This window comes from Lissotriton helveticus, chromosome 11, assembly GCF_964261635.1.
Source record: "Lissotriton helveticus chromosome 11, aLisHel1.1, whole genome shotgun sequence".
Classification (NCBI taxonomy): Eukaryota; Metazoa; Chordata; class Amphibia; order Caudata; family Salamandridae; genus Lissotriton; species Lissotriton helveticus.
In genome coordinates this window covers 622,670,412-622,682,798 of record NC_136072.1, presented here as the reverse complement: position 1 = coordinate 622,682,798, position 12,387 = coordinate 622,670,412, and the positions used below count along the sequence as shown (strand labels likewise).

Here is a 12,387-nt window from a genome sequence, read left to right as displayed (position 1 = left end):
ACCTGGCATGGTTTTCCAGCGACTCCATTCTGTCGCTTATCTCCGATTCCCTGACTTTTAGTTTAGGTATTTCCTTGTAGTTTGCCTCAGTTTTCTTGTTTAGTACCTCTATTTCCCGTTCCACATGTGTCACTCTGTCAATGAGGGTATTTATTTTCTGGTCGAGGACCTCACACACTTCCTGTATTTTAGTCTGTTTTTTTTCGCAAATTTTTAATTTAATTCTCAGCTCCTTCATCATCTCCTCAAGGAGATTTCCAGGGATGTGGAAACTGTTGGCATCTGCAGCATTTGTGGCAGTGGCAGATGTAGAGGGTGCCAGCAGTGTTTGTTCTTGTCCCTGTACACTTCCCGGTGGGTATTTATCCAAATCTATCCTGGTCGATCGAGCGCCGGCCCCAGCTCCAGCGTCACCTCCGGTCCCGGCTCCAGTTCGATGGTCAGTTTCAACTCCAGCTTCTGCTTCTGTATCAATCTCATCTGTAGAGAGGGCCTGGTATTTATTGCTTACAATTAAGTCCAGTATGCCTTCGCTTTGTCTGCGCTGTTTTTGACCGTTCTGGTTATCTGCCATTTTGGGTTTTTTGGTCCTGCCTGGGGAAGGTAGGTCTAGATAAGGAGTATCTCCCTCCTCGATTCTCTCAGAGATAACGTTTTTATCCTTGTCCTGAACTTTAAAGTAGGACCTGAGCGACGGGGTAATCTTTAAGACTTTGCGTCCCATTGATTTCAGGCTTGCTCTGGATTGGGGAGCTTGTGGTTGCCCTGAGGCGTATCACTTGTTTTTCTTTTTTTCCCCTCTGGATGAGGCACTGACTGGCGACTGGCCCTTTCCTTTGGACGGGGTGCTTGCTCTTATCTATGAAGTTTTACTTCTTAGACTGTACCCTTTTCTCTCAGGTGTTGTGTCTTCCTTGTTTCCGCTGGGTGGATGCGGGCCCTGGGGGAGCTTGATGGCTTCCAGCTTATGTACAGTTGACAGGGTTGTTGACAGGGTTGATGACAGAGTTATTTCTATGCCTCCTGGGACGGGCTGATCCCCCCTCAGTTTCCCACAGAAAGGGAAGAGTGAGTTGTACAAAGAGAGTCGTTGGCACACTGAGTTAGGTAAATACTGTTGCTGTGCTGCTTTCCCCTCTGCTTTCTCCTCTGCCTCTGCCCCTCCGTCAACCACTTGTGATGCCTGTGGTGCACTGCTCCTGTTTATTTCTTTTCCTGCTGCCACCTCCTTACTACGGAAAGATAATCTCTGTCCTGCCCTCCTGTTGGTATGACGCGCTTTTAACGCTTCTGCCCACACTCCGAGTGAGTGGGGATTCGCTGCTGTGATGGACTCCGTCTTTCTGGTTTTTCCGCTCTCAAGAATTCTGTTCCTGGGCTATTCCTGGACCTGGAATTCAGTCTGTTTCTCTACTCTCTTAATCTCGAGCAGGCGATATCTAAGCTGCTGCGGTGCTCTTTTTTTCCCTATTTATTTACATTGCCTCTTGCCTCTTACCCCCTGCCTCGTTGCACTATTTCTGTGCTGTGCGGTGTTTTGCTTCTGCGCTGCTGCTGACGCTGAGGCTGATGATTGAGATTTCTCCTGCCAAGCTGGCTTCGTGCCCTAGCGATGTCCTTGCAAATGTCCTTGTTCTCTGCCCCCCTTTTTTTCCAACTTTATTTATTTGTTTAATTGTTTGTTGTTATTGTTATTGTCTATTGTCTAATCTTGTTTTGATACCATTAGTTAACCTCAGGGTCCTGCCCCCCTCCTCACCTATGCGCTCTCACCACCCTTCCTCCATACTGTCTCTTCTGCTTTCAGTCTCTTGTCTTTTCTGTTTTTGCTTCCTAAGTCCGCTGGTACTTCGACGCTTCGGTGGGGAAACGTGGCCCCCTCCGACCTGCTGCTGTTACCCTGCTTACTATTGCTCTGCTTACTGCAGATTTCTGCCGCTTACTGCATCTTTGTTACAGCTTTCTCAGGCTCAGCGTAAGCTCCGGCGTGTGTGGTGTCCGGCGGTACTGCCACTCAATTTATCGGGACCGCAGTGTGTGGTCGGAGCTCAGAGAACAGAACAGGGCGGAGGGCAGAGAATGGAGAGCCGATCTTTCCGGACCTGTTTAACCGCGTTTAGCCGTGTCGTTTGTTCAGGTCTGTAATGGGGGGATACTTCTTCAGAGGAAGTTTTTGGTTATTATTCGACGGGGTGCAGGTTATGCAGCTACGGAGTAGTGAGGGCAAATATTGTAATGGGGTGCTGACACTGGATGCACGAGTATCAGAGAGTGTCAGAAACCGACAGCGTGCACGGAGCAGGGCTCTCACTGATGCTGAGGCAGCTCTCCTTTTCTCTAGGCGGGTTTTGAAGATGCTTAACCCCGAGGGTGCCTCTTGGGTCTCAGATGCAGGGGATGAGGCCGGGTAAGGATGGTTATTGAGTTACTGAATTCTGAATTCTGGGGTTGAAAGCATCACCGAGCCTTCAGCGCCTCGATTGTTTGTCTTGCTATTGTGTTCGTCTAAAATTCACGTTTTTCCCTTTATCCGCTCATTTTCAGTAGTGTGGTGGCTATATTTCAGAGTTTTTCTGAAAGGTTCCTAAAGTTTCCCATACCTGGTGGTCGCCGTCTGCATCACTGTTCCATTAGGCAAGGAGCTCACGACTGAGCTCTTCAGTCAGCCTCCATCTTCTCCCTGATCCAGGTTCTCTCCCCAATCCGAAGGGACATTTTGGTATTGATATGGACTTCTACGAGGCTTACTTGCGTCAGAACGCCCACCCTGTAATCAATCAATCAATCAATCAATCATATCATTTGTAAAGCGCACTACTCACCTGTGAGGGTCTCAAGGCGCTGGGGTGGGGAATGCTCTACTGCTCGAAAAGCCAGGTCTTGAGGAGTTTTCTGAAGGTCAGCAGGTCTTGGGTCTGCCGTAGGTGGATGGGGAGGGTGTTCCAGGTCTTGGCGGCGAGATGGGAGAACGATCTGCTGCCTGAGGTCGCTCTTCGGAAGCGGGGGACTGTAGCAAGGGCGAGGTCGGCGGAACAGAGCTGGTGGGTGGGGGTGTGGAAGCTGAGTCGTCTGTTAAGGTACGTTGGTCCGGTGTTGTGGAGTGGCTTGTGTGCGTGGGTGAGGAGCTTGAAGGTTGTACTCTTGTTGACCGGGAGTCAGTGCAGGTCTCTCAGGTGAGGTGTGATGTAGCTGCGGTGAGGGATGTCGAGGATCAGGCGTGCCGAGGCGTTCTGGATGCATTGGAGCCATCTCAGGAGTTTGGTCGAGGCTCCTGCTTAGAGGGCGTTTCCATAGTCCAACCTGCTGCTGACAAGGGCCTGGGTGAATGTTCTTCTCATTTCAGTGGGGATCCACTTGTAGATCCTACGGAGCATGCGGAGGGTGTTGAAGCAGGAGGAGGAGACGGGGTTGACCTGTTTAGTCATGGAGAGGGTGGAGTCGAGGATGACCCCTAGGTTGCGTGCGTGGTCGGTGGGTGTTGGAGCGGTTCCCAGTGCGGTCAGCATCCAGGAGTTGTCCCAGGCCGAAGGGTTGGATTTGAGGATGAGGACCTCCATCTTGTCCGAGTTCAGCTTCAGTCGGCTGTTCCTCATCCATTCAGCAATGACCTTCATTCCTTCGTGAAGGTTGGTTTTGGCGGTGTGGGGTCCTTGGTGAGGGAGAGTATCAGCTGAGTGTCATCGGCGTAGGAGAGGATGTTGAGGTCATGCCGACGGGCGACGTGAGCGAGCGGTGCCATGTAGATGTTAAACCGAGTTGGGCTGAGGGATGAGCCCTGGGGTACGACGCAGATGATCTCGGTGGCTTCGGAGCGGAAGGGGGGAAGGCGGACGCTCTGTGTTCTGCCAGAGAGAAAGGAGGTGGCCCAGTCAAGGGCCTTCTCTTGGATCCCAGTGTTGTGGAGGCGTGTTCGTAGTGTGTGGTGACAGACCGTGTTGAAGGCGGCTGACAGGTCCAGGAGAATGAGGGCCGCCATTTCTCCGTTGTTCAGCAGGGACTTGATGTCATCGGTGGCGGCGATGAGGGCAGTCTCGGTGCTGTGGTTGCTGCGGAACCCGGACTGGGAAGGGTCCAGGAGGTTGTTCTCCTCGAGGCAGTGGGTCAGTTGTTCGTTGACAGTCTTCTCGATGACCTTTGCAGGGAACGGGAGCAGGGAGATGGGCCGAAAGTTTTTGAGGTCGTTGGGGTCCGCCTTGGGTTTCTTGAGTAAGGCGTTGATCTCGGCGTGCTTCCAGCTCTCCGGGAAGGTTGCTGTCTCGAAGGAGGTGTTGATGACTTTCCGGAGATGGGGGTGCGATGGATGTGCTGGCTTTGTTGAAGATGTGGTGTGGGCATGGATCTGACGGAGATCCGGAGTGGATGGTGTTCATGATCTTGATGGTGTCATCGTCATTGATGTTGGTCCAGTAGAGCAGGCGGTTGGTGCGGATGGTGGTCGTGGGGGCGGAGGTCTCAGTGATTGTCGGGGCGATCGTGGTGTTGAAACTGTCGTGGATGTCTGTGATCTTGCAGTGGAAGAAGGTGGCCAGCGAGTCACACAGGTCTTTTGAGGATGGGCCATCATTGGTGTTGGAGCTGGGGTTGGAGAGTTCCTTCACGATGTTGAAGAGCTCTTTGCTGTTGTGCACGTTGTTGTCTAGGCGGTCTTTGAAGGAGGCCCTTTTGGCGGATCTGATGAGGTGATGGTGTCTGCGGGTGGCATTCTTGTGGGCGGCGTGGCTGTCCGGTGTTCGTTCACGGAGCCAGATCTTCTCCAGTTTTCGGCAGGTTTGCTTGGAGGCCCGGAGGTCTTCAGTGAACCAGCTGGCTTTCTTGTTGGTATGATTGTTGGAGGGTTTCTTGATCAGGGCGAGGGTGTTGGCGCAGTCTTTGATCCACTGTCTGAGGTTGCGGGTGGCGTTGTCGAGGTCGGTATGGTCGGCGGGTGGGCTCTGGGCGAGGGTGGTGGTTAGCTGGTCTTCGGTGACTTTGCTCCAGCAGCGGTGAAGCATCTGTTGGGTGCCGTGGTGCGTGGTGGGTTTCTTGAAGGTGAAGTGGAAACAGCGGTGGTCGGTCCAGTGGAGTTCGGTGGTATGGTTGAAGGAGACGTGGGGGCTTGCGAAGAAGATGGGGTCAAACGTGTGACCGGCGGAGTGGGTGGGTGTTGTGATGAGGTGTCTGAGTCCAAGGTTGGCTAGGTTGTCGATCAGGGTGGTGGAGTTGGTGTCGTCATTTTTCTCGAGGTGGAAGTTCAGGTCCCCGAGGAGGATGTAGTTCGTGGAGACAAGGGAGTGTGTGCTGACGAAGTGGGCGATGGAGTCGCTGAACTGTGGTCGGGGTCCGGGTGGTCTGTAGATGAGGGTTCCTCTGAGGGAGGTGTTGGGGTATGTGTGTATCTTGAAGTGCAGGTGTTCAGCGGTGCTGAGGGTGTCGTTGGTGTTGGTCGAGACTCTGAGAGTGTTCCTGTGGACGATGGGGATTCCTCCTCTCGCTCTGCTGGTGCGGTCCTTGCGGGTAATTTTGTAGCCTTCCGGGATGGCTCGGGTGCCGAGGCGGGGTTCAGCCAGGTCTCCGTCAGGAAGGTGACGTCTGGGGAGGTTGAGTCGAGTAGGTCCCAGAGTTCAACGGCATGTTTTCTGGTGGATCGGGTGTTGAGAAGGATGCATCTGAGGTGGTTGGGTTCTTTCCTGGTCGGCAGCATGGTGGGGCGGATGCTTGTGAAGCTGCAGTTCCGGCAGGTGAAAGCTCTGTGGGTGCGTTTCGGGGCAGCCAGGAAGCAGGTGTGTGATTGTCCGGTGTTGAGTGTGTGGAGGATCATCGTGTGTGGTGTGGTGCATCGTAGCAGTGTCGGGCGTCGTGGCGTTCGTGGTGTCCAGGGGTCCTGGTGCTGGGCGCGGTCCAGGCACGGACTGGCGCAGTCGGGCTTGCCTTAGGTGCGCCCGCCGTACGCGGCCGTGTAGCGGCTTCCATATGAGGGGATGTGGGAGGGAGGAGCAGCTGGGAGGCGGGAGCGGGACGGCGAATGAGATTGCAGGTGGGCGGGGCCGCAGGGACGAAGCGGTGGGAAAAACAGGCGGGGGCCGCGGGAGAACTGGGCACAGGAAGGAAAAACAAGATTAGGCAAGAAAACAAGTACAGGCACAGAGGAATAAAAACAAGTCTGGGCAAGAAAGCAAGTTAGGCACAGGGGAATAAAAACAAGTCTGGGCAAGAAAGCAAGTCTGGGCAAGAAAGCAAGTACAGGCACAGGGGAATAAAAACAAGTCTGGGCAAGAAAGCAAGTACAGGCACAGGGGAATAAAAACAAGTCTGGGCAAGAAAGCAAGTACAGGCACAGAGGAATAAAAACAAGTCTGGGCAAGAAAGCAAGTACAGGCACAGGGGAATAAAAACAAGTCTGGCAAGTACAGGCACAGGGGAATAAAAACAAGTCTGGGCAAGAAAGCAAGTTAGGCACAGGGGAAAAATAAAAGATTAGGCAAAAACAATGCAGGCAGAGCCGTGCAGCAGCGTGGGGAGCGACCTGCCTGCGAGCAGGGTCATAGTTCGCTTTATACATTATACCTGGCGCAGATGTGTCACTTTGTGACTATGACACATTATGGTGCATTTTTTAAGCTGCTGGTGCGTCACAAAAAGTGATGCACCAGCAGCGCAAAAGTGATGCAAGGGCTCATAAATAAGTCCCAAGGGTTTTGCACACTTCTGTTATTGAGCTATACTTGGTGTACATTTGGGTGATATTGTGCTACAATTGGGCTCTTTTTTCTCTAATGGTCATCTTGGGAGAGTTGTTTGTTATGAAGCTCCCTAATTTACTGCATTATCCTCTGTAGAAAACGCTTTCAGCTTTCCACTCCGAATTCATCGAGATGGCATTCAGATGTGCCACATCTTTGACATAAATTCAGAATTTTAGCACTGTAGTTGCTCATTAGAACATTGTGGTAAAGTTGCTCATCACCAGGGAGTTAACTGGCAGTCTGCTGCTGGTGTTGAAAGTGCATGTTTCAATCTGCATGTCAGAATGTTTTAATGAGATAGAAGAGGAAGATAATTCCGAACTCACTTAAAATGTGCCTAATGTTTCTTTCAACAGCACCAGCCATAATTTCTATGACAAACTAAACCTCCTCATTTTGTTCCTTTTTAAATTAAATGTTTTAAATTTTACCAGTTCGATTCAATTAACATGGCTTTAGGTGAGCCATACTTTTGTCATAAGTAAGACTGTTAGTGCTCTAGTTGTTTTTTAGGACACTCTGGGAGGCTGCAGTAGAACACAAGAGAATCAACGGACAGGCTGCTCCTGTTGGAAGTACACAATTTACTGAGAATGTCAGACTTCATTCTCATATGCCTGAGAAGATAGTGTGGATTTAAAGAAAATATGCCTAATTTTAGCTTCTCGAGCACCTTTCATAACCTCTGTGGGAAAATCATGAGAAAACAGTTTTCTCTCAAACATGAAATCCCAGCAGAAGGCTTTTTCATTGGGTAAAATCACCTTAGAACACACCACAATTCCTCAAATTAGTATGACCATCAACAAATGTGTTGCAGGGCTGTGGATGGACTGGGAGGGATGATGCCTTACTCCCCGATAATCAATGAGACTGAAATTCTGTTCCTCCATACACAGGTTTTGGAGTGTCCCTTTAATTCCTCGCTGAGAGTCCTCAGGTAGGAGCCCAGTATGAAGTAGCAGATGACGTCTTCCCCGGCAGCCCTATCAAAAGAAGGCAGCATAAGCAGGGGGAGGAGGACGCGCTTCGGAGAGAGGAAGCGATGGCTGAACACTGGAGGACGCGGAGAAGCGGAACCCAAGCAGATCCTGGGGACGAGGCCCGGGACCCTGTGGAAGAAGAAAACCAAACCAACATCCCGGAGGACAAGGAGATGCCAGGATGCCAACGAGACTGCGCATCACCCCGCCACTCTCCAGGAGGAGCATGGCTGGACAAGGTACGGTTCTGGCTGTGGGGGGTTTCCGGGCACTGGGCGGGGATGGGAACTCAGTAGAGGGAGGACACTGCCTATCCCTAAAACCCAACCCAGGCTGCACAAGGTGGTGGCAATTTGGTAATTGGTGTTACTCCCTCAGAAGCCATACCTGAAACGAAGGACTTCTCAGTCCCCCATACTGACCCAAGTTCTTTTTTTTTTTTTTTACTTTCCAGGAAACAACGGAGATCCATGTTCCCGAGTGTGCCTTCCAGAATTCCCGGTGAAGACAGGAACACCTCCTGAACCTGGACTCAACCTTCAATAACAGAAGTGTTACAAACCCTGTGTACCACAAATAAAAGTGGGAAAAAGAATACAGATTACAGAGTCTCCTTGCATGTCGTGTCCTGGGTAGTTCTTCCCTGGTGAATCCCGTGAAAAGTGGTGGAGAATGCGGGCATAAACTGCCCGGTACAGGATGGAAAATCTTGTATACCAACTAAAGGAGGGACAGAACAAGATGGAATGGGCCGTGGAGAAATATGCGAACCAGGCAGAGATGGACCGTGCTGTGTTTTCCTCCGCCATCCAGACCGAAGCTGAAAACATGACCAAACTAGCAGAAGAGCGGGGCCTCATAATCCTGAGTCAGGTTCCAGGTGAGGTGAGGTCCATTCCCTGATCAAGACGGGTGAGCAGGAATTCATACATGGCAATCTAGACTGCTACATAATAGATTGGGAGGTTGTGATAGTAACAATTGATAAAATAGAGGCCTGTCGGCCCATTTATAAGTGAATTGATAAGGAGTATTGGATGTTTTTTCTTTTTTCTTTTTTAAGAGCCCTCTGCATCCCTTGAAGTGGAGGATTTGTAAAGCAAGGTTGTATTCATTCCAACCTGTATTGTGGTGATAATATTAATTTCATTTTGATTTTGAGACTTTAGAGGTCACTTTTTGATGGTGTGTAGATGCAGTAGCAAACTATTGACTGAGACAGGTCCTGAAGAAAGCCTCGGGCATTTTTACCCAAATAGCTGAAACATGTCGACCTTAATAGTAAGCAGTTATTTGTGAACACTGCTTTTTGCACTGTTTTTATTTAGAGTGGTAGGGGATATTTATAATAAAAAATGTTTCTCTCCTAACAATTCTATTTTAAATTTTGCACTCACTATTCACACACTGCACGGTTTCTCAGAGCTACTTGAGAGTTCGTTTGTGATCATTCTTTTGAAAAAACACACTATCTGTTCTTCTCTTGTTTCTGGCTCTCCCTTCTTGACCCAATTGAGAGAGTTTTCCCTAGAAGATAGCCTTGATGGTCAAGAGGTATATCGTTTATTTGGGAGGATAACCAGATGATGATACTGATCACCAAGGTAATTGATGGGAATCCAAGCTCTGCTTAAGGGTCCCCTGATTGTGGTTTTTACAACACTCCTGCTTCTCACTTTTCTTTTGGCATTTGGTGGCATTTTTGTTGAGACCCCCCAGTTCATTGTGTAGTTGATATGTAGTATTTGGGGAATAGAACTGTGGCAGGTCATTAAAATATCCCTTTGACCCTAATTCTCTTAGTGTTTAGGGGTCAAACTAGAAGAAGGACAGTCGCAATTACTACTGGGCTTAGGTCAAGGGAGGGGACCTGTACTTTCTGGGGCAGTGAACCCCCTACAGAAATACGTGCAGGGAGAAGACCCCGTTTCCTTCTTCCTCAACTGTGAGAGGGCCGCTATGGCCAGTGCTTGGCCAGCGGAATGTTGGCCTTTTTACCTGGCCCCCTTGCTCACAGGCGAGGCTCAGCCCGCCTACCAAAATTGCTAACAGGGATGGTACGACTGCCTATGGGCATGTGAAGCAGTATGTAATGAACCGTCGGAGGGTAGATGACGAATCGCACCATCTCAAGTTCAGGTTAGAACGAGGCGCACCGGGAGACACTCTGAAGACCCTATTCTACAAGCTAAAGGATGCTGCAGACTGCTCGCTCAAACCGCCGGAGTACACCCGAGAAGAAATAATGGATAAGATCTACTTAGAGCAGTATCTTGAGGCACTGCCTTATGGTACTCATAGGGGGCTCCGACAAAACACTGGCTTAACCTTAGAGCATGCTGTGCAGATGGCTACCTCATACTCTCAAGCCCAGAACCACAGCATTATAAAGGAGCCAGAAAGGTCACAAAAAGAGCTGCAATCTGTGAGACCGGAAAAGAACCAGCTCAAACCATCTTTTGAGCCTTCTAAGGCACGATCAGGAAGACCCGACTCCCTCCCTACCTCCGTTCCCCAATGCTTCGAGTGTGGCGAGTGGGGCCATGTCGCCAAGTTTGGCAAGAAAAAGAAGGAAATATACGAAGAAGAGCCTATGGATGTCAGCTATCTGCACCAGCCTTTTCTTTACGCCCAAGAAACGGGACCTGTTTTCTATGTAAGTCTGAAAATGAACAATCGGATAGTGACAGCCCTTCTTGACTCAGGGTGCAAACACTCGGTGGTTAGAGGGGAGTTAGTCTCTGTGTCCCAGATTATCCCCAAGAGGACAGTCAGAATCCGTTGTGTACATGGTGATATCAAGGACTATACATAAACAACAAAGGAGCATCACAATTGAAGTGACTGTAGGACAAAACAAGGTTAGTTTGTCAGCAAGTGTACTGGTACAGAAGAAACCGAGTTAGGTTCTTAAAAAGGCCCTCACTCACCACTAGTTGGTGACATGCTTCATCATTGGGCCCCACCGGGAGTGGCCGAATGCCACCCCAGTGTGCTACAATGCCAGAAATACTGCGGAGCTGGTTCGTGAAAGTGAAGTGAAGAGTTTAAAATGTCACAATGAGGTCAAAAAAAGTATTTTCTTAGTTTGCCAATTGGACAGTATAAAAACAGTGAAGGATAAAGGACCAACATTATAAGTCCAGGTTTACCCCTACGTGTAGGGATTTAGGTCAACATGTTTCAGCCTATGTGATGTAATTAATCAGGCATTCATCAGGACCAATGGGTAAGTAATTAGTGTTGTGTCAGAACCCTGGCGGTATGGGCGCACTAAGGCCCACCCTAACCAAGGGTTACTGGTGTGAAAAATTAAAAATTCAATTACAAGGGTTTCTAAGATTCCAACATATTGGAGTGGAACCGAGTTTATTCTGAATTATAGACAAAGACAAATGACAGACATAACATAACTAGAAAAAAGAAAGAAGAAATCATTATTGAAAGTAATGTTCATTGTCATTTGTGAGTACACACACTTGCTTTGGGTGTTACCATAGTGACAACTTAGTCATAGAGTACGAGTGAAGGTATGGTGAACTTGTGCTCATACATGGTAACAGCGAACTTGTGGAGACACAGGGACAAATGTCCCTCATGGCTCATATCATGATCAAGATAAAACACGAACGAAAAAGATAGTGAAAATGCCCTTAAATGTAGGTCTTACAAGTGGCATAGAACAAACTGTCTTGCTCTCAGTGCGTACTTGGGCTACTAAGAAGTGCTAATCTGACATATAAAGCACTCCCAAACACTCGAAACACGCTCTTACATTTGGCGCTACAGTTCTGAGCACCATGAGTCATGGGGGGGGGAGGGTGGATAGCAAAATGGCACACCCTGTAGATTAGAAAGGGAAAAAAAAGGAGGAAAACGGGTCATAAGGTGGATTAAACATATAGGCGGTGTACTTATCTCGATTCCATGTTACTCACGCCTCCTTGGCTAGGCACCCATAATAGCACCTGCATACCCCTGCGCCGGACCCCGAAGACTTGGAAGTCCCGTCGGTGAGGTATAGAAATAGTAAAAGGAAGGGAGTGAAAGCACCGTTTGTGTCGACGGCCACTTCCTGCTTCCTGTAATCACGCATTTTGATTGGCTCCAACGACGATCACATGATTGCCGTGGGACCAATGGGCAGCAAATAATCGGAAGAATGAGAAATGAGTTGATATGGCAACCATTCCACGGGCTCACATTAAACAGGGAAAACTTGCGGACTTTTTTGGGACTAATAAAGTTTTATCTATACTGGGACATGGTGAATTACAGAATGATGGTAGATTGCCCTATGTGCCCCACACGGAAAAAAGAGTATTTGTAGATGAAAAAACACTGGTTTTTCATTGCTTGGTAAATACCTGTCGAATGTAAAAAGTGTAGAAAGTAAGTCATGTCGGACAAGGGAAAAACCCTTTGTGAATGACGTGAAAGTGAAAAAACTACCTTGGGAGTCAAAATTCATAGATAATCTCAAATAATGGCTGGTTGTCATATGCAGCCTACTTGACTGTTGGAAATGATACGTGTATTATGATGGAATCTGTAGATCAGCGAAAAAGTGTAAAAACACAAAAAAGTTTTTTTTTGTTAAAATCAGAGAGAATAATTATTTAAGGGATGGTATCGGAGACAAGATCTAGAAGGGCGACAGGATAAAGGTCGCGGACATCATT

General features: G+C 48.9%; 1 long non-coding RNA gene across 1 annotated transcript; it reads left to right on the top strand.

The window, feature by feature from the left end:
- The first annotated feature begins 2,033 nt into the window (after positions 1-2,033).
- LOC144791009 (uncharacterized) lies at positions 2,034-8,276 on the top strand. The gene is made up of 3 exons (XR_013602272.1): positions 2,034-2,137; positions 7,622-7,944; positions 8,160-8,276. It is a non-coding gene; the product is annotated as an uncharacterized LOC144791009 (long non-coding RNA).
- Positions 8,277-12,387: the final 4,111 nt, after the last annotated feature.